At 45.9% G+C, this 21,681-nt stretch overlaps 1 protein-coding gene across 1 annotated transcript in view; it reads right to left on the minus strand.

Moving 5' to 3' along the window:
• LOC121587926 (cardioacceleratory peptide receptor-like) overlaps positions 1-19,351 on the minus strand; it is a 49,582-nt gene extending 30,231 nt beyond the window's left edge. The window contains exon 1 of the mRNA XM_041905281.1: positions 18,070-19,351. The gene's annotated coding sequence lies outside the window, so the exon portion shown is untranslated. The remainder of the gene's footprint in view (positions 1-18,069) is intronic.
• Between the last annotated feature and the right edge of the window lie 2,330 nt (positions 19,352-21,681).

Below are 21,681 nucleotides of genomic sequence, written 5' to 3' on the forward strand. Positions count from 1 at the left end.
TTGGTCAGGAATTGCTTTGAGTTTACCCCCTGGAACTTATCTGGATCTGGAAGGATAATCCTGACAGTTATGGAACCCGACAACTATTTTGTCCATCGTTTTCAAATAGAGAGTGTTAAAGACAAGCCCGCCTTGGGTACTAATCTGATGATACGATCCATCATTTTTCCAAAAACCGACGATCAACTCTATTGTGGACGTAACTGTCTCTCCAATGACACACAATAACAAGCAAATCCCTCAAACTCTTCAGCATTATTTGCAGTTTTCCTTCCTGATAGTAATAATAAACGTTTGTTTGGAACAAACTGAACCCCAGTACTCCAAGCTCTGAAAATATTCACAACGTACGATCCATTCCTACACCACATCGGTTCCGGTAGCTGCGAACGACACGCAAATAGTCGCGCTCAACCCGCGCTTCTCCCTGCGCACGAGTTATTCTTGAAGCGATGCACTACATTCGAATGCGACGCGATCGATACCTCATTCCCTCGGATTTACGCTGTAAGAATCGTTGGATTGTGCATATCGAATAGTGGTGCATTGCTGCCCCAGGACAAGGGGTAAGCTTCAATAGAGGAACGCAACGGAATATGAAGCAATCGGAACGGATATTACTTATAGTGTGCATAAACAAATGGGGGGTGAAGTGTTTGTGGTTTTGATGGACTCACCGTTTCCTGGTTTCTGCGGTGGAAATAAACCCAGAATTGAAAACGAAAAAAAAACTATATCCATAAACTACCTACTGACTACTGGGGAAGTGAAATGCACTTCAAAATTCCACTACACGAACACGAACTCAGTCATCGCTTTTACTTGGCAATGAACGAAAACCCCCATTTATTTATTTATTTACACAACCTGGCCCGCGGGGACACACACGGACACCCCTTTTACCGGGGCAAATATTTATCTCTCCGGAGACGTTTGGGCTAATTGGAGAAAACAAACAGCGCCGATTACTGGCAATTACTAGCTGTCCAGCAAATGCTGGAAAGCTGTTCGCCGGTGTACAACCTTCCCGAACGGTACTACCATTAGTGGCACGAGACATGACAGATTGTCAGCTCCAGTGTAGTAAGTTCATCAAATTGGCAATTAGTTTCAGAGCAGCTTGAAACTAGCATGGAAAGTGTGTGTGTGTGTGTGTGTGTGTTTTTTTTTCTCGCAAAAAAATCGCGTGCTGTCCACCGTACCAACGGCACACGACGGGTCAGTGCGAACGTTCTTCTCCGAGCGGGGAAATCTATCAACTGTCAAACACCGGCCAGACGTGTTTTTCATGGCACGGATTTGCCGTTTAGTCCTCTTTTTTTCTGCGTCTACTATTGATTTTATAGTGCTCGATCAATAAAGAAAAAAAAAACACAACACACACACAGAGTCTCACCATAAAGTGTGCAAGAAACATAGTGTCAACATTGCTGGATGAATCCACAAAATAGCAACTCACCTCTCCCTAAAGAACGGAGGGGGTTTTGACTGTTTTGTGGTGGCGACAAAACCATTACTCATCAAACAGTTTTTTCGGAACATACCAGCCAAAAACAAAACTGCGCTAGCTTTCGTTGCGCTAAAACGCAAACACCTTTCCATCGTTTTCCCACCTCCTCAGCTGGCTTACGCGTCAGCACACGAACATTGTGTTTGTGTGCGCGCGAGAAGAATAGCTCGCCCATTTGTCACCTCCAAAAGGGTCTGCCCAAATGAGGATCTGCCCCACCAACGAAGCTATTGTTTCAAGCAAGCTAACTGACAGAGAAAACACAAAAAAATACACACACACAAACAATCACGCTGTTGTCTCGCCGGCAGGATTGTTGCAATCATGAGCATGCTGATCGTGCATGTATATTTTGGGCACGGTTTTTTTTTTTTTTGTTACATTTTTCACCCCACTTTGTTAAGCTTCATCGATTCAATTAAGCGAGCGGCTAGCGTACACAAAAACCCAATCTACGGGACCAAATGACGCCAACCAGACAACATGACCAATATGTCATTCAAGTGCATAGACAAAGGCGCACCTCTGACGGCTCCCGCGCTTATACTCCTGCTGGGAAAGGTTGGGTGGCAAAAATTGTACGCGGAAAATGCAACACAAAGCCATACAAGTTTATAATTATAATTTTACCGCCTACATAATGATTTTCCTCGTGTGCAGGAGACGCGGGAAGCGCAGGATTGATGTTAATTTGTATGATTTTACCTGCGTGTAGGCGAGTTTACACAGCGCTAAATATAACCCCTCAATGAGATAATCATTTACAAGGGCGCTCTAGAAAAGGAAAAATCGTGGAAAAGAATGAACATAAAACCTCTCCCCCAGTAGGTAGTCATTTAACAAATTGCATGTCTAAAACATTTACCAACACTGCGTCGAGAGATCGCTTCGTACAATAAAAGGAAAATGGGAAGGAAAACAGCAGCAGTGTGAAAAATCATGACTAAAAGGACAAATTAGTCACTGAGCGCATTTGCAGGCCAACCACGGTCCGATGGATTGCGCATTATTCACTCCCCACAATCCAAAAACCGCACACACGCACACACACACCGGCAAACCATCTTGGCAATGCATTTTCCGGCCCGTTTTCTTGGTGCACTTTTTGCCCGCCGACTGCAGGCGCACCACCGAGTGCTTCCCTTTTTTTTGTATCTGGTCTGGCAGCACGCGGCCGTAAAACCATTTGCAGCCCACTTAGCATGTGCTTTCGCTGCATGTGTTTTTGTTTTTCCGCTACCGCTACCGCTGCCTTCCCCCATCCACTACCGGATTGTATAAATACAGTTGTCAACGGGTGCAAATTGCAGCTAATTGATTAATGGCCTGTGTTTTCGAAAGGCTTGGTGGAAGCTGTACAATGGAAGAAATGGACGGGAGGCGTTCATTGTCGAGCGGAATGGAAATATCTTTTCCCATTTGCCCGACAGGCTGCCGAAACGCGGGGTTTGCTTTTCATCCCGCGAAACAAGACCGGCCAAGACACCGTGTTTATACAGGGTGAGTAATTTAATTGCCTTGCGAAACGAAATCGCTTTTAAAACGATCTAGCTTGCAGTTTATGGACGATTCGAGCTAGCATGGGACTGTAAGGTGTATAGTAGACATGCAAGATGAAATATTCTTTTTTAAACATTCACTTCCTTCCTCGGAAAAGTTTCCATCAACAAAGTTGCAATCAGTTGTACGCTATCATTAAAACGCCTAAAGCTATGCAATTTGCTATTCAATTTGCCTTTTATATCCCTTGAATGCTTTCCACCACTCAAACTGTTGCTCTATTTAGTCTCGCCAGTCGAAAAGTCCGCTTACCAAGGTTAAGTTTTCACCCCCTCAAATCTTACTACGTTTCTGCTTCGATCGGCGCATACCGCAAGAGCGCCTTTTGGGGTAGTTTGCTTGTAAAAATGTTCATTATTCTCAGCTACTCAGCAAACCCTCCAGCACGGCACCATTAAAATGTTCACAAGTTCTGCCCCAGCATTCGTTCCCCGGACCGATAGAGGCTTTTCTTATAAATTCACGTTTACAAGCACACTTTGGGGGAGCTGTACCGTTCCGTTGAAGCCCTTATCGAAACGCTTTTCAAGAGCGCTTCAGCTTCTGGAGAAGGTAGACGGAAAAAAAATCGGAGAAAAACTGCAAAGTGCTTTTCCCCCCCAGCGCCAGGACTGTGGGGTTGTGCTGTTGTGCACATGGGAAGAACGTTCAACAAATGTGGTCCCGCCAGCTGTAGCCTTGAGTGGTTGGATGCTGTTTCGGTATTTCATTTATTCCCGATCGACAGGAGAAAGGGCCAGGAAATGGTTTTCCGGCATGATGTACTATAAAGGACACTGAAGAAGTGTGTGGGTTACATAAAGTGCAGAAAATTGAAACAGGAAATCGGTTATTCAATCACACAAACCCTTCCCTTCCGTCACATGCTTGGTGACAAGGCTGCGTATCGTTCGACCGGTCAAAACGAGACCGTTTTTATCCCATTTGTGTGCTACCCGGTGCTGGGGCGGCTTACGAAGAGAGGTTAGCCGAGAGTAAAAACTGACCATTGGCAGCGTCATCAATTTTCAATCACAACCAAAGCGTTGGGAATCACTCCAACCGGAAGGAACCGGTCCGGGTTGAATAGTCAACACACACATACACGATCGACCAGTGTACAAAATGGTCTCATCCCACCAAACCCCACCCCGCTGTCTGACCACGTTACGCACACACACAAACACATTTCTACACATTTGTGGGTCAGTTTTTACTGCTGATCATTTATAGAAACTTTAGGCACGCACACAAGGAAGGTAAATGAGCCAGTACAGATGCACAAAAACACGGAGCAATTTTATTTATGATACGCCAGCGAACGTAAACAGATCATTACGTAGCGAAAGAACGCTTGCTATACATCCGTTCTCGGGAGCTTATTTGGACAGTGTGCTTTTCTAACGTTACGCTCTGTCATCCCGAATCTGCCAGTCGGTGGAAAAACACCGCCGAAACGTCAAAACAATAGCTTGGAAACCCTTTCTGTCCCGCATCATTACATTTATGCTGCTCGAACATTAGACGACCGACCGATAAGGGCCGAATGGCGAATGAAGCGCAAACGGAAGGTCGAAAAAACCTCCCATCCCGATACCAGCTAGCCAAAACTGGAGCAACTCATCCACCGTACCCCGGATGACCTATCTGGTACCGAAACATACCCACAGCACAGTTAACCGTAACGTCCGTTGGCTGGTCGGTGTGTGATAAATGAAGGGATGGTTTCGGCAGCCACGGACAGGATGCCGGACAGGGACAGAGCGGAATTGGGCGGTTAAATCAAATCAGGAAGATAAAAATGGTAGGCCTTCTGCTTGAGAAAACTCACCATCGCAGGTCAAGGATAGCCGCAAGGATGATGCTCGTTTTGAAAGACATGAAATTTGATAAAAGGATGTTTTGATGGCTAGCGGCTGGTTTTTAACTCACCAAAAACTAATGTTTATATGATGTATGAGCAGTTTCGTTCTTTATAGCACTTTATTACATTCATTACTTATTGAAGCTTCACTCGGGAACTCTGATGCTTAGTACGCCAATGAGCGCCAAGTAGCGCTCACTATGATTACCACGAACTTCACGAACATCAAACGTCAAAATTCAATGCCTACTCGTCTGTCGCAACAGTACATCGGAAACAACTACACACGCCTCTTGTTTGTGCAACTTTGTTTCACAGTGTAGTGATGATAATAACCTCTCATAACCCAGAGCAACAATGCGTTATTTCTTCATTATCCCATCCCCAAACTGGCGCGCTCGGTTTTTACTCGGCTGGATTGTGTTCACCGGATGCTGGGACGGTTTCCTTCAAATGCGCCAAATGGCCAACGATAAATTCCACCCGAATGGGTTCATTTTCGCAAATCATACGTCCGAAACCCGAAATGCCTTCCTGAACTCGTGGCATCGTGCATCGCTTGAAAACCAGCACGGAGAAGCCTTTTAAATTCGATGTTTACGACCTTCGCCGCAGATCCGGCGAGGAACTGCTGACGAATGCCGAACGGTTGGTGGGGTTTTTTTTGTGTTTCCCCCCCTCATTTTTCGATAGTGCACTTTTTGAGGAGACATTCGCGAGTCCCGTGTCTCTTCTTTCACCCTCGTATTCGTCGATGGCGTGGATTGGCAGTGCAGCCACGGCGACCGATTTTTTAACAGCAAACCGGTCGAATTTCGGTTATTAACTCCTTCGATCACCCAAGCGAACGGGAGACGGTACGAATTGATGCTCTACTTGGATTGGAGGGGAGCAGACGGTGGGTTGGACCTCCGGAATGAGAGATAAAATAAAACCCCCGAAGATAAAACCGTGAAGCTCTGGCGAAGGCGATAAACGGGTACGCTAATGATAATTTATGACAGGTTCAACGATGCTGAAAATTACCGTCTCACCTCACCAGAACCGCAACGGCGATACCCCAGTACCTTCCGGCTACGGGTAAATTATCAGTCGCAAGTGGCAAGCGGAAGCGGGTGGGTTTGTTTTTCCCGCGTTGATAAAGCTTTGGGCAGCGCACGGCTTTAATAGAACGCGATAACAAATGGCATAAAGTATCTGCTTATTAACCCACGACCTCTAGACGATAGTGAACAGGTTTTACTTTTCTCTTCTTTTTAGCGAAGACTACAAGTGGACATTAATGCGACAGTAAGGCACCCAAAGGGGGGTTTAATTTGTGCTGAAATATTAATGATTTAATCGTCCTACTGTTCGTTAAATTAATTTTGATGCGAAATCAAGCGTACAGGTTTAAGGACGGATCGTTACAGGATTAAGCAATCGAACTCGTTCTAAGGATGCTAATTTTGATTTCACTTTGAAAATGGATTCATATTTTCCTTCGCTATAAACCATAATCCTCTTACCATATTATAGGTTGAACGATCGTGACAATTTGCAAGAGAGAGTATAAAAGAGGATGTTACTTGCAATCAATGTTACTTGCAAAGGAGAAGGATACGTATTCCTATGAATTAAGAAACGATTTTAAGTTAAGTTCAGAGAATCAAGCAAAGCCTTAATACAACTGTTAACAATCGGTTTTTTTGTTGTTGTACAATGTTAATCGGAAACGTGATTGTTTTCGGCATTCTTTTACTTTCGTAGATTTTTAAGCGTCACTTTCGGGATCGGAAATTAAGCACCGGGGCGGGAAAGCTTCTCTCTGTGGATGAACACTCAGCAAGTGTTGAGCAAAGGCTCTGCCCTTGGCAGTTGTCCCTGGCGTCTTTCGGTGTTTTACAACACACATTTCAAGCACACACTTAACGTGCAAAAGTGTTGCTAGCATGCTAACCGCCAACGCAAAGCTCCAGACGTCACGCAAACTTTGGCAACACTTACATCCTTTGGCGGTAAAACATGCGTATCGTTTACATTTCTTGCTTTAGGAACAACTTAGTCAGACAACGTCTCTTGCCTCCATACCCCTCTCCACACACATCGTTTTGATTAGATGCGAACATCACGTGCACAGGCTTGGTAAAACATTATAAGCTAGCGTCGAGTCAGGAGAGGAAAGAAAAGCATGTAGCAAACAAAATAAACAGTTCCATAGCTTCAGTCTTACTGTGTTGACTTAAGAGTAGAGACGCTGATGGCAGGTTGATTTCTGCCATCATTTGCTACCAGCTTACATACACGAAGATTTGCAGGAAAACCGTTGACTCGCGTGTCACGTTACGCGTTTGATGAGCCGTTTAATTATCGTACAGCAAGTAGAGGTTCAGCTAGCGCGAGAAACGATCCGCATCGCACCGTATCACAGCACAAGACGGACGCGCGCCGGCAAGGGCGCATACAAGACAAGGCAAGCAGATCTGTCTACACGTTCAGCACGTGCACGTATCCATCAGCCGGAAATTTGGAGTCATTTTTATTTGTTTTCTCTCCGCTCCGTGATGTCGTGATCGGAAGCAACTTTCCACCTGTTGTTTTGAGAGGCGGGCTGATGTTATATATTTCGGGAAGCTTGACAAAACATTTACCCAATCCCAATCAAACAACCGGCTAACGATGTTTATAACAACTTCTAATAAATTCTTACGTGATTAGGGCTTGCTTCACCCGGTCGCGATTGTTTGATCTGCGTAGGTTTGGCGTGGCTGCTCGTATGAACACGGAAGTTTATTTAAAGCTCTCGTGACGTGCATCTAGAAGAATGAATGAACGGGCGGACCACCTTAGGTGGTATTTATTCGGCGCTTATTGTTTCCTGTCAAGCGAATCTTTACCCTTGAATGCAGCCAGCCAAAAATTGATTTCGTATATTTTCCAGTTGTTGAATTGTTAAAATGATTTTTCAATTTAGTAAGGATTAAATTTGAAATTCGACGTACGGTTATAGAAATATTTTATTACAAAATAGATGTTACAGCATCGAATTACCTGAAATTGTTACAGTTTTCTTCATTTTCGGTGCTTTTGATAAACGGCCTTATAAAAACTACAGTTAAAAAATAAAACTTATTGGCCAAATTAAAACGCAACTCCCTGTCATTCGAGGACCCAATCAACCGTATCACCAGAATCCAATTTACCAATTACATGATCTACACATTTACACGCAGGTAGTATTTTTTCGAATCCCACCATTACAATCTGACATCGAATATTATGCGTCGAAATGTGATATTTTCGTCCCACCATTGCAAAACAGCATATCCCACCAAACGATCATACACATCCAACAGCTGTCAGGTGCGATCAACGCTCAAGACTATCCGATTTCACTCCACTGTCCGCAATCCGTTTCACGTTTCGGTTTGCGGTGCATCGGTATTTCACCGATATTTTAAGCCCTCGACAAGAAAGCAACGGCTTTGATCTACATTCACCATTTACGGTGCTTTGTTCGATCGTTTGACCTGCGTCGGCCCTGTCGTTTTCTGTGCCGTCTGACCGGGAAGGAGATCGCCTCCGATTCGTACCGCCCGGCAATGTGTAGCACGAGCACAACCTCTTAGGATAAGCGTCGCTGGTGGCAAATTAATGGAACATGTGTGTCATGTCGCTCCGTACGTGTACTCAAGCCGCCGACAGCCGTCCATGACGGTGCAGTATGCAAAGCGCATCAGATGGTCGCGTGGATGCATGCCACCGATAACAGTATGCCTTGTCACCCGGGTTAAACGAAAAGCGGCCAAATAAGGCCTGCGATAATATCCGGTAAAGTTTAATGTGAAATTGTTCATTCTGAACCTTTCTGTTGTGCACATTGGTACAATTTAGAAAAGGAATTAAAAACACACACACAGAGAACCATCTCCTTACGCGGGGCTGTGAAACTTTCACATTGAACCAAACGCACGTACGCATTCATAATCAAGCGATCAACCTTGCGATGCTATCTCGGCAGCATCGACCATACATTCATCGCTGATAAGCAGAGTCGTCGCTTGGAAGGTGCAAACATTAATTAAGGTACCCTTTTTGCTCCGATCGTTGTCGGACGACCGATTTTAGCTCGCAAAAGAAATTATCCTTATCAATGGCCCGCTCGTATTGTCCAATCAACCCCCTGTACGATCCACTCCAGCGACAGCGACTCCACGGACAGCGAAATTGCGTTAACCTTGCCGGGGTTGGCTGATTAAAGGCTGGCCGTACAATATTTCTTCCCAATTTTCGTCACCACGCACCGCGCCACCTTTCACTTCAGCCCCGGTAACTCCCGGCTTGATTAGCGCGGTGTGAATGTGCGTGCAAAAATGAACATGCTTACTAGTAGGAAGGACGAACTTTCTTCGGGCCTGCAGCCGACGGATGGGGGAATAGTGAAATTCTTAATTAAATGACATGACCAAACGATCCCCACCGAAAAGGGTCTCGATAGCGTGGCTGTGCAAAAAAAAAAACAAGAGGAAAAACCCAACGCTTTATGCAACCCCACAAATACCGACACAAACTGCCGCATTTAAATCGGAAACCAATCAGTAACGTGACCCTGGTGTTGATGTTTTTTTAAGGCTTCGGTTTTTTTTATTTCTTTGCACGATCTCCTGCCAGAACCGCATCATAAGTTGTGAAGTTTATACACATTCGCTGAACTTGAATTCAACTGCTGCCCGGGCCGGTGCAGTACTCAGGGGCCGAACATCACTTGGCCGGCGAAGTGAAGAAAGCAATCCTCGGAATGGAGAATTTACCGGCAACGGGATAGCAACGAATAAAAAAATAATACACATCCCCACAGGTTGACAGTTGATTGAAAGGACGTTGTGGTTCAATTTCGGAACGGTTTATTCCGTAGAATTTTTTTCGATCCGCAACTAACGAGATTTCCATAACCGGGCAGTGGAATGTGATACAGTTTACTGTACGGTACGGAAACGAAGCCAAACGATTTTGCGGCTTTATTCTTGTGAAATGTTACCATTGCAAATGCTTTGGATTTCATGGGTGCTATCAGGGGGTTTAATGTATAAAAAAACAATAAACAGATGATTTTTATTTTAAATTTGAGTGAACAAGTTTAACATTTTAATGATTTGTGTTTTAGAATTGAGTGATTATTAACATTAAATCGAGGTTTTAAGATAGAGTTCTGAGTATTAATCGACTGTTTTAGCTATCAATTATGAGCGAAACTTTGATAGAGTTATCATGAATAAGGAGAATTGTACGATTCTGTTGTATTTTTCAGAAATTCGTTCAGAAATTTCCAACTAAATAAATTAATTAGGATTTGTTCCTCCATCTTCCACGAACTGAGGCGGATTCCGAAGTAATAGAATTGCTCAGGCGATAAATTGAACCAATAGTTTGAGTTGCTGATGCATTATTAGTTATGAATTTATCTGGAAAACGAAACGGAAATACGGAAGAGAGAAAAATTGCTTCAACACGAATTAAACAGTTGCTGCAAACTTCTCAGCACATTTTCTCCTAAATTAACCACACTGTAACGTATAACAGTTTAAATTGTTTTTATTCATTGATTTTGCTTTTAAAACATTACTTGGTCCCGTAACTTCATAAACTCCATGCAATACGTACTGTTTGACCTTCCGCGAAGTAAGTGCGGAAAATTCGATTCAATATTCAACCCCAAACATTTCATTACTGCCCACAACTCTTCGCCCGCCTGAAGTTAATCTCTGCTAAGCTCCTACACAAAAGAAAAATTACACCGAAACAGTATCCGCACAATGGCTTCTGCGGACAGTATCCTCGGGGCACAGTACGTACAGCTGCGCAGTTATCAGCTATCAGGCGCGCGCGTATCTTGTCGTACCTTTTTCGAGACGATCATCTCTCATAAATTTGTCACTCGAAGCAGTACAAGTGAGCGAAAATGGGGGGGGGGAACATGGACACTACCACACAGCTAGTAAATCATCAATCTTTCGTGGAAAGCTTTTCTTTTCTTTTTTGTTTTCACTCTCGGCATCGTGCTTCATCTGCCAAAACCCGTCCAGAGATGTGTAAGCACAACATCAGCACCTACTTCTACGACGAGTTTCAACGAGGTTCGTGCACTGTTAACAGTTTTGACTTGTTCGTGGTTGTGTGGTTTATACCTCCCCCCTCAGAATCTAAACCATACATACTCCCGGTCAACCGACCTGGTAAAGTAACTTCTCCATTTTCTCCAACGCAGCATCCTTTTGCCGTTTGGCATTCGCTTTCAGGACTGATCCAGCGACGACGGCACTCGAACCAATCATTACCCGAAACCGGGTCACTCTAGTTGATAATTATTTGTTTGTCTTTCTGACTCCATTTACTCATCCTGCTACTCGAACTAACTTTATGAAACGGAAGCATGGTAAGGATGGCAGCAACAAGAACAAAAAAACGCATCAAATTACGCGACAAATGGAAAATCGATGCGGTTGTTTTCTCGGTTGCAGTACGACCGATAGAGAGAGAGAGAGAGAGAGAGGGCAAGTGAACACCGGGTCACTGATCCAAACAGTCACGCACAACAGCTGCTTCGCACGGGGCGGCAAGATTTGCAAGATCCTGCGGTGTCTGGGGTCATTCAGGACGGAACCCAATCGTGAATGTTCGCATTACAATTCAAAGCAATTCGCCTTCCGACAGCGCTTACGACACTCGGTGCAGGAAGAAGCGTGTACACAAGCACACTCGCTTCATCGGGATGTTTAATTGAATTGCTTCAATCCGGGGTTATTGCATTAACCTGAATTGAGTGTAAGTTGTTTTCCGGGAATGAAAGAGTATGTTCGTAGTACTAGTACCGTTCACAGTGGCTAGTCAATGGCTTCAGTTCGATTGATCGTCAGTGCAGCGCGAAGTTGGCCTTGAATTGTAGGTTTCAACTAAGATTCTTGAATATTTAATTTAAAACTTATTTCAATTCAAGCTACATAGTTTTCCAGCCTTTGCCTCCAAATGAAATCTTTGTTTGATGTTAACGTACGTTAAATTTCCGTTTAAAACCTCCAAGCCAAACAGTGATAGAAACGCTAGAACTGTTCCATACACGGTACCCGTGTAAAAACGCGGAAAACTCTTCTCAAACTACCCCGGACCGGTGGCTGATATTTCCACTTCCGAACTCATTTTGCTCTCTCCCAGAATTTTCTCACCATTTCATTAAGCGAGGGAAGCGAGGGCACAATTTACCGAGCTTTTATCACTGTCCATGAGTGTGGATGGATGGTAGGAAATGCGCCCCGTCATAAATAATCCGTTTCATGAATTTTAATTTTAATTTTCACGCTCTTATCCAACTCTTCCGAAACGCTGGGATGGGAAAAATGTCGCACAAAAACGTACTACTTCATTCCCATCTCGACCGACAATCGCGACCGACAACAGCTACTCTCAGGAAATAGCAAGTTGGTACGCTTCATTCTTCTCCAGTGAGGATGGATGGAATATGTTTTTTTTTTCTTCTGTTTTGTTCTCCCTTCATTGCTGATTGTTACACCCTGTTTCTGTTTGTTGCTTGTGACTTCACATCTTCTCTGACTTTCGTCTAAAAAACCCTTTTTCTGTTCAACATTTTAAGCCCAACAGCAGGCGGATGGCAGTAAAACTTTACCCCAACTCGCCGCCACAGTCGGTGCCATAAACCAGGAGCTTCAATTCGCACATTCCCGGGGGGTGGGCTCAAAAATCCCGCACAATCCAACGAAGCTGATGTCAATGGGTCAATCGTTTACGACACGCCGTTGGCGAAACGATGGAAACACGTTGGAAATCGTTCACGGTTGGCGTTACTTTCTCCCGGCGCACCAGCGCAGGCATGGCCAAAAAACATCAAAAGGGCAGGAAGACGTCTCCCTCACATGATGAATGGCGAACCGATACTAGCGAAACGATCATTATTACGACTGTTATGCTAATAAAATCTAGCATCTCCAGTATTAAGGGGGGGGGGGGTGTTTTTACCCATTATTGTCTCTCATGCTTGTGGGGAGTGGAAACCTTTTTGCATGTTTTATTTGATGACGGCACGGTAGCCGGACGCGCTGAGTGAGATTGGTGAGCTGAACATGCTACAACGAACGCACAGCAGAATCGTACGACTCTGCCAAGGAATGGTCGGATTTACGGTGACCTCATCCGTTGCTTGCTCACCCGGGAAATATTGATGCGGTTTTAATTGTTTGTTGATGGGAAAAAGCACCCTCAAACACGCCCGTGGAACGGATTGATGTAAAGCGTCATTAATGATTTATGGTAAATGCGGAACGACGCTTGTTTATTTCACTAAAGTCGATCGAATTTGACCAAATAGGGCAAACTCCAAAAATAGCTCCCATTGATTTCGAACCTATTGCACTAGCTCTTAACTAAAGGGAACCCACTAGACATCCACTCTAGCGTAAGTATATTGTATTAAAAGCCCCTCCTTTCTCTTCCACTCGCTCACTCGCCCTTGTAATGGTTGCCGTTTTTCACACTCAAGAGAAGTGCTTGAGCGAAAACAGCAACTATCGTTTGAATCCCAACAGCAACCGGTACCAAATCTTGGCTTCGCTCAAGAAACACTTCATCATCTTTACGTACGCCCGGTCCGATTCACTAGTGGAGTCAATTTTAGCGGTACAACAAGAGCAACCGCGCAACAACTACTACAAACTCCCGTGCTAATGCTCTGTCATCGGTCATGCAAAAATGGGAGTCCGCAATCGTTCCGCCGCGCTCGCATTACGCACCGGGAATGGAGCTATAAATATCGGGTCCTCTTCTTCGTTTAGCAGTATAAATAATTTATCTCACCCACCGTCGCCTTCGTTGTACCCTCATGGAATAGTCGGCGCGCGATGGATTCAAGCCAAAGCTGCTCTTCCGCGATCACTCTCCCTTCCAATACACATTCGTGCGCGTGTGTGCGTGTGTTTAGTACAGAAGCATGACGAAATTGGACCAACATGACAGATGAAGCAGTGTCCGATTAGTAACATTAGCAATTACTTAGCCGCGGCCGACACGCACGGACACCCGTTTTGTAGGTGATTTAAATAATAAATGTGCTACCGGTGCTGCTGAGCGACTTTACCTTCGGTGGGGTACTGAGCGGTGACACTGCCCTTTCCTTCCTCACCGGGGACCAATTTCTTATCGCCAAAAGGTGCGCACGACGGTTGCGTATTGCCACGTTGCGATTAATTAACTTCTTCCAGCTTAGAAACAGCTAATTATCATAATCGGCATGAGTTCTGTCTGTTCCGGCTGTATCGGGGCTGTTTACTGGAACATTACTCATTCGCTGTTCGAATTCCTAGAAGGTAACCTGTAACCCACCCCGGTGGTTCAGCTCCAAAAAACATGAAAAATCGCTCCAACGATTCGCTCCAGCCAGTACAAGGGGGGACAAGGGAGTAGTGTTGAAAACGATTAATCACTCCCAACCGTCCGTCGTACGGGGTGGAACAGGACACCCAAACATGGCACTGCAGACGTACGGCCAGACTGATCAATTGGTCTAGTGGGCTAGAGGTCGAGGCACTGCCTCTTGACCGCTAAGACACCGCTGAAACCGTCCCAATTACTGCTTAATCCTTGTGTTTTCAACCGCCCACAGCAACACTCACAGTGGATGGCAGCTCTTTTTCTTCAGTTCTGTTTGACAGAGAAAGCAAAAAGGAAAAACAAACACTACCAAAAAGGATTATTATCGCTGCACTGGCACGCGAACAAACACTTTCCAAAGGGTGTTTGGCAGAGGATGGCTTGCTTTCGTTGCGCACACATAATGTCCCCTCCAATAATTCAGCTAGAAGCTGGCCGGCAAAGAAAAGGTCAACAGAAAACGAAAGCTTCTACTAGCAAGATGGACCATGTCTAGCCCGAAGCCTGCAAGGCTCTATTATAACTCCATTAACTGCCCGGTCCGGTAGTAACGCAGCGCGGAGTGTACGGGAATAAGCCGAGGAAGTACGAACATCCTCGCAGGCAGAACAGAGCAATGGCAATTTATACTTCCACCGCCGGTTGGCAGGTTGTCTATGTCGCTCCCGGCCTGTCCAAACCCAAGCACTGTCCGGTGGAAATGTCTCAGAAATGCGTTGAGGCTCTTTCTTCGATATGAGCTTAGTTACGTGCCATCTGGACGTCAAACGGCACATGGAACATGTTGAACCCATATCATTGCTCACTGTCTTGCTGCATTTGTGTGCGTTTTTTTTTCTTCTCCCACTTTTTGCTAGCTTTTCTTACTCCGTACCTCGTGGGATAGGCTGCTCCCAAGACACTGTTTTTGCTACTTCCATCTCCAGTACACCCAGGCAGCCAACGAAACACAACTGCAAGCGTAGCAAATGATTGTAATTTAATAATCGGTCGGTATTAAAACTTATTTAACAACAGCAAACACAGCGAATCCCTCCTTCCTGTGCTGTCCCTTCGAGCGGGGCCGAACCGTGGTGGGGACTACAATTATCGACTGACAGCAAACAAGCGCCGTCCGTCGATACAACGTATCATTACGAACCCGATTGTATCATTGGCTGCGATGATTCCCTGCCCGTACGGATTCAATTATTTTGCAAAAAAACGGACGGATCGTGTTACCTCCATTGGTCCGGGACGAAACATTGTTTATTGTGATGTTGTTTTTTTTTATTTGATTTTGCCAAATGGAACCAATAACAGGGGGGCTGTGGGGTGGTGTCATATCATGTGCTTCGATAGCAATTACGCACTTTGGCATGGCTGCTTTCTCTCTGCTGATCGAACTGTTCGCGCAACAAGTTGGTTAAAATTAATTGTTTAAATAAGAGCCATTATGGGTGGGACTAAATTGTGCAGAAAATGTTTTAAAATTGGGTATCGGACAATTATTTGATTGTTATTTTAATTATTATTTTAAAAGTGTGAAACAAAGTTTTAGGTAGGCTGAGGTGAATGTTTCGCAATGTTAGCTTTACCATTATTAATGGAAAGTGTGACAAATGAAAGGAATATTCACTTCGATCGAAAATTCAAAATCCCCTCCTCAACTGCAATTCATAATAGCACTTCGCCCAACACTTCTCAAACTGCATTTTTACCCCTGGAATATTCCCCACTGGATGTCACCAAGAATGTACGCTTAATTCGTCACGGCACGGCAACACGTTGCCTTTTTGTTGTCCTCCCCTCCTTCCATCCTAGAATGCTCAATCAAACCAAACCCTATCGGCGAACCTGTGCACGGCGCTTTACGGCCCTCACTTACAGGTGTACCGGGTATCGTAAAAGCATCACCCCTTATCGTAACAGTGTCATCATTACAACAACAACAACAAAGTCCCACATGCCAACCAGCGCGAACACACCGACACAACGGCTAAATAAGTAACCAAATAAACCGGGAATGCAACAAACCAAAAAAACACAACCACCGTTGTGCCACACACACAATCCGGTTTTTATTGAAATGTGTCTTTTTATGGTCACGCCGACGACGGATCACCCCCGAAAGCGATCGGACACGGCACCGTTCCCGCGGCGAGCTGCCAAATCGATCCCGGGCCCGCTGCCTGGAACCGTTGGTTTGGCGGGTGTTTGCGAATGCATTGCACAAAATTAATCTTCAAAAACGGATAAAATATGGCGCTTTATTGAAGTGTGGCGTTGAGCCGGAGAGCCACCCCCCCCCCCCCCCCCTAGCGCCCCACTAGATGCACCACCCCGAGATGCACCACGGCGTCACCAAGGCATCGCTTCATTTTGGCTTTGCGTTTGGCTGCCACTGCTGGAAGAAGCTTTCTGAGGGTGATGACGGTTTTTTAGCACGCTTTGTAGGTTGCTTCATGTTTTGAAATATTTTATGAGACGTACGGTTAAATTTTTCATTCACACCGTGGCACTTCATAAACATTGCTGTACAATGCGGCGGGTCTACAGCAGCGGCAGCGGGGTGCAAGAAGGATGGTAATAAAATGAATAATAGATTGCAGTATGAATTTAAGCGAGTGGCCGTGCCAAAATAAGCGACTAAGTGGGTGATGAGGTGTTGGGAAATCGGTTTATTATTGCTTCACTGTTTCGCACACAAACGGGCTTTTTAGCTGTTGTAATTATTTATGCATTTTAAGCAACATTCGCTAAAACTCAAACTCCATCGCTTTTTTAGTCTATTATGTTGATAACAAAAGCACTCTTTAGCTCTAAATCTAATAAAGCATCCAATGGAGAAAATATGCAAACGGTCATTAGGCATTCCATGTTCTTTTCCATCCATCTCCCTGAACATACTGTCATCACCATCAATCCTCCCAAACACTGCCAAAAAAGGCCCTCAAAAGGCAACAGTTAAATGTTGAATTATTAATGCAACTGCAACTCAAAACTCACATTCTTCAAAATGCCCGGTAGAAGCAAACCCCTTTTTCTCCTCAAACACAAACAAAAGAAGACGAATGGCTCTCAAGCCGAGCAACATTGCACGCAAAAGATGCAATTCACTCGCTTGCCGCATTTGCAGTTGCATTTGCAGCAAAGCAGCCGCCACCACCACGCGCCATTCATGACCCACGCCAATTACAACACGACCAGGACGGCACCCTGCCGTCGCCTGCTATTGTGTTGATCTGCGAGGAGGGTGGAGCGATACTGTCGGCACACATTACTGCACGGAATCTGTCAAGACCGTAACCTACAACTGCATTTAAAACAGATTTATGGGAACTAAAAGCCACGGTGGAATTGTTACACCACTCCCCGGGAGTAGTCGTGGGCTGCACCGTGGACTGCCGGTGCTGGTAGCTGGCAACTGCTTTCGTGAACTGCAGCGCAACACACATCTAAACAATTGCTAACTGTTTCCCTGTTGCCTATGCTATGGGCACAGGCACTAACGCCAATTACGCTCGTCACCGTACTCGTACTCGATTGAAGCCGACGATTTAACGGCCATAAAAGAAAGTGTATCACTTATTGTTGTTTAGGGCAGATTGTTTTACAAATTGGACCCAGAAGGCACGCAAAACTGTTCGCCATTTACACCCTGATGGTTAATGGTGCGAGTAGCACGGTTTTAATTGCTGCTCCTCTTCGTGCTGCTGCACGGTTTTGGGTGCGTGGCATTTGTGCATGCGAATTAATTTACCTTCTCAGCACACCTGCGGCTGCAACCTTTCCCCGCCACGCAGAACAGATTTAATTATTGTACAAAAAACGTTTAGCGATTTAGTGTGCTGTAACCATAAACACGCATTTACACATTAATAAATTACACAAGCACACAAAATCACACGCTTCATGTGTAGAACGGTTATGCATAAAATCTCAAAAATTTGCTCACTTTTTACGCGCTCACACCACGAACGATAATTTACGCGCACCACTTTGAGGAAAAATCACTTCCTTCCCGAGCGGCGCTTCACTGCCCAACTGTTAAGCACTTGTTAAATTCACACCACTTTTCTGTACCACTGTCAGACTGAAATCCTTCCGCTCTCGCAGTAGCTTACGGGCAATTTATGGACACCTAATTTGTCGCTAATTTCACACCACCTTGGTGACAGTACCATTTATCGTCCTTTAGGTATGCATCCGCACGCGACCTCGGCCTGCATATCGATTTCAGCACCATCCATCCACCAGGAAATCGCGTGCTGTAGAAGTTTTCAATCCCGTAAGCCCCAATGGAAAGGTTGCGGGGTGAAAGGCTTCTAGGCTTTCCTTCTACATTCTACACCCCCCCACAAACTTGTTAGACGTTGTTCGTGCTTTATGAAGCTTCGTGCCGCTTGCGTCGTCGAACGATACGCTGGGACGGAGGGCGACCGTCACGCTTCCGATGGTGTTTGATGGATTTTTGGAACTCAACTAAGTTATCTTCCATCCTGCGCTAGCTGACACCAGCATCATCGTCGTGGGTACTGTTTACTTTTGCAAATGATTCTGCTTTGATCACAGCTCACAGCAAACTTCATCAATCACCACCTGTAACACACCGGGCAACACCTGTAACGCACGCACGGTTTGGCATTCTTCTACAGCACGAGCACGCACGCCTCGAGCACAATTCGTACGCAGATGGAAAGGACAAAGTTTGCTACCAAAAATATGCCTTCTTTTCACACTCGCCTGAAGAATGACACAAACAGCTGGGTTTTCTGCGGAACAAATTTAACACACTTTTTTTTTTAATCGTACATATTTTCCACAAACACACACTGCTTGCTTTCACTTCACGCAAAGAACGTCCGTACGCAGTAAACACAAACATGCACGCGGTGTTCGCGTACGCGGCTGGCTGCGGACAGCGATTTGCCCGGCACGAACGCACAAACGTCAGTGAGCGCCGCGAAAGCGTCTTCGTTCTCCGATAGCGCGACTGATGATGTTTGGAACCGACGATGCCGACGATTCTTGCTTCCTTCCCTCTGCCCTGTACGTGGTGCTGTGATCCCGCTCACCGGGCGACGCGCTCGGCGTGCGCTCGCTCGCACACGCTCAGCAGCAAAGCCACCCATCGTCCCGTCCCCGGGTCCGGCACCGCGTTGTTTTGGCATGCGTTGTGCTTCGCGCGTTTCTCATCCCCAGCTGGATGGTGGATTTTCCTGGCCACTGTGTATGGCAAGGGTGGCAGATTTTTTTTTCCTTCCACTTCTCACTGCTTTGCACTTTGGTTTGCGTCTTCTTGCTGTTCACAATTTTCACACGCCGGAAAATTGTGGCAAGGAAAGGTAACACACAGCTTCGCTGGTCTGACATCGGGGTCATTGGATTGGCGCGTACACAACTACAAACGGTTTCCGTTTCGACCGGAGATTAATGTAATGCAAACAAACACAGACCGAGCGCGAAACCACTGGACCATTGAGTTGTGTGTTGTGGGGAAAATATTTTTGCTACAAATTATAATAAGAGTGTGTTCGTCCATGTATGCCCAAAGCGTTATTGAAAAGGAACAACAAACCAAGATTCAGCGCCAAGTATGATGCGAAACCAATATAGTCTGATCGATAAAGTGCTGATCTTCAACACAAGGTAGCGTAAGTTCAACTCCCGTAGCAGCAGAATCCAGGAGGGGGATGGTTGTGTTGAAATAATGTGTCCTCTCTTTCTCCAAGCTAGATAAACTAATGCTAAAAAAACATGGCTATTAAAAAGGTTTAAATTAACCCACCATGGTTTAGCTTATTGACAAAATTCTATCTATTAAATTGCTCCGTTTCGATTATTTAAAAATTGTATTTGTTCTTCAGATTGTCCCCCTATAACTCATGCGTCAAATTATCGCAATAATAATCCCCTCATAATGTACAGTCACAGCACATTCGCTGCCTCGTGTACTGCGCCCCAAAATCCCTCTTCCCGACGACCGTACGGAACCATAATCGTGAGCCGACCAAACCGACCAAACGGTGAGCATATGATACCACCCAACCCGGCGGCCACGAACAGCTCGGAACGGGCGCCCCCCGGGCCTACGGCCGAAGACGGCACGCGGAGACCGGAACGCAAAAAAGGGATCTGACTGAAGCTGATGATTAATTTATGATACACGCGGTTTCTCGTTCGAATCGGATGCCGCGAGAGTCACTTCCACTGCCCGCGAGAGAGAGAGAGCGCGTGAGAGCGAGAGAGCGTGCTCACGGAACCACCGCTTGCTCACTATGGTGGAATTGCGCGCGTACTTGAATGGTGAAATGTTTCACGCTCACCCGTGAAATGTTTCATCTCTCGCGCACGAACCACGGCAGATCGAGCGTAACGCGATGCACTGCGAGAACGGGTGCGAAAGCAAACACAGATGCAGGACAACACGCTCACCACCCCGCCCGGGCGTGTGTATGTGCTCTCATGCGGTTGAATATCCGACCCGAACAGAAAAGGATTGGAATGTATGTTCGACGTTGTTCGTTCGCACATAATTCATGCTGCGCCGACCGGCCGCTGATCTCGTGCGAAACCGGCCTCGCTAACCCCCCCCCCCCCCCCCGCGCGAAAGGGCACGGTGGGTAGGTTTCAAACGCCTCCCGCTCGGTGTGCTGGTCAAGCAGAGGCAAACGAGCATAAGCTGCAGGCACAACAGACCAAACGACACGAAGGAAAAAAATGGGTGGAAAAGAAAACGGAATCGTAAAGTCCGCAACGCCCGAAGAAAATCAGACCAGAATCAGTAATCAGATGATGATGTCGGGTGATGTTGCACGTCGCCGCATTCGGATCTCTCACGTTCCGATGCTCGCCGATGTTCGCCGACACAGCAGCAGCACAAAAAATCATCTCCCACTGACTGATGCGGGGGGAGAGGGTTTGGTAGGGCTCTATGGTATGCCAAGACACGATCGCGCGCGGGTGCGTGCAATGCGTCGTGCAAGGGCACACTTGTTGATGATGAGATTAAGATTTAGATGCTCAGGCTGGGTTGCACTCGCAGGCAGGGTCAGGGCGCAGGGTGTGGTGTACGTGCGAAATGTGTCTTAACTATCGGGCACTATGCGGCCAGTGCAACGCCATTGTCCGGCAAAACCCATCACGGTTCGTGGTCCTTTGCAGGGATCGCATCGGGGCTGGTGGTGTCGGTGGCAAGTGGATGTCACCCCAAAAAAGGACACCACAACGCACGGTCTAGGGGGTGTAGCCAGCACGGGTTTTGCGAAGTAAATCTCATAATGAGCTTCAGTTGCCCCATCCACACACACACACACACACACACACACACACACACACACACACACACACACCGTTCGATGGACAGCGTAGA

This window comes from Anopheles merus, chromosome 2R (assembly GCF_017562075.2).
Source record: "Anopheles merus strain MAF chromosome 2R, AmerM5.1, whole genome shotgun sequence".
Classification (NCBI taxonomy): domain Eukaryota; kingdom Metazoa; phylum Arthropoda; class Insecta; order Diptera; family Culicidae; genus Anopheles; species Anopheles merus.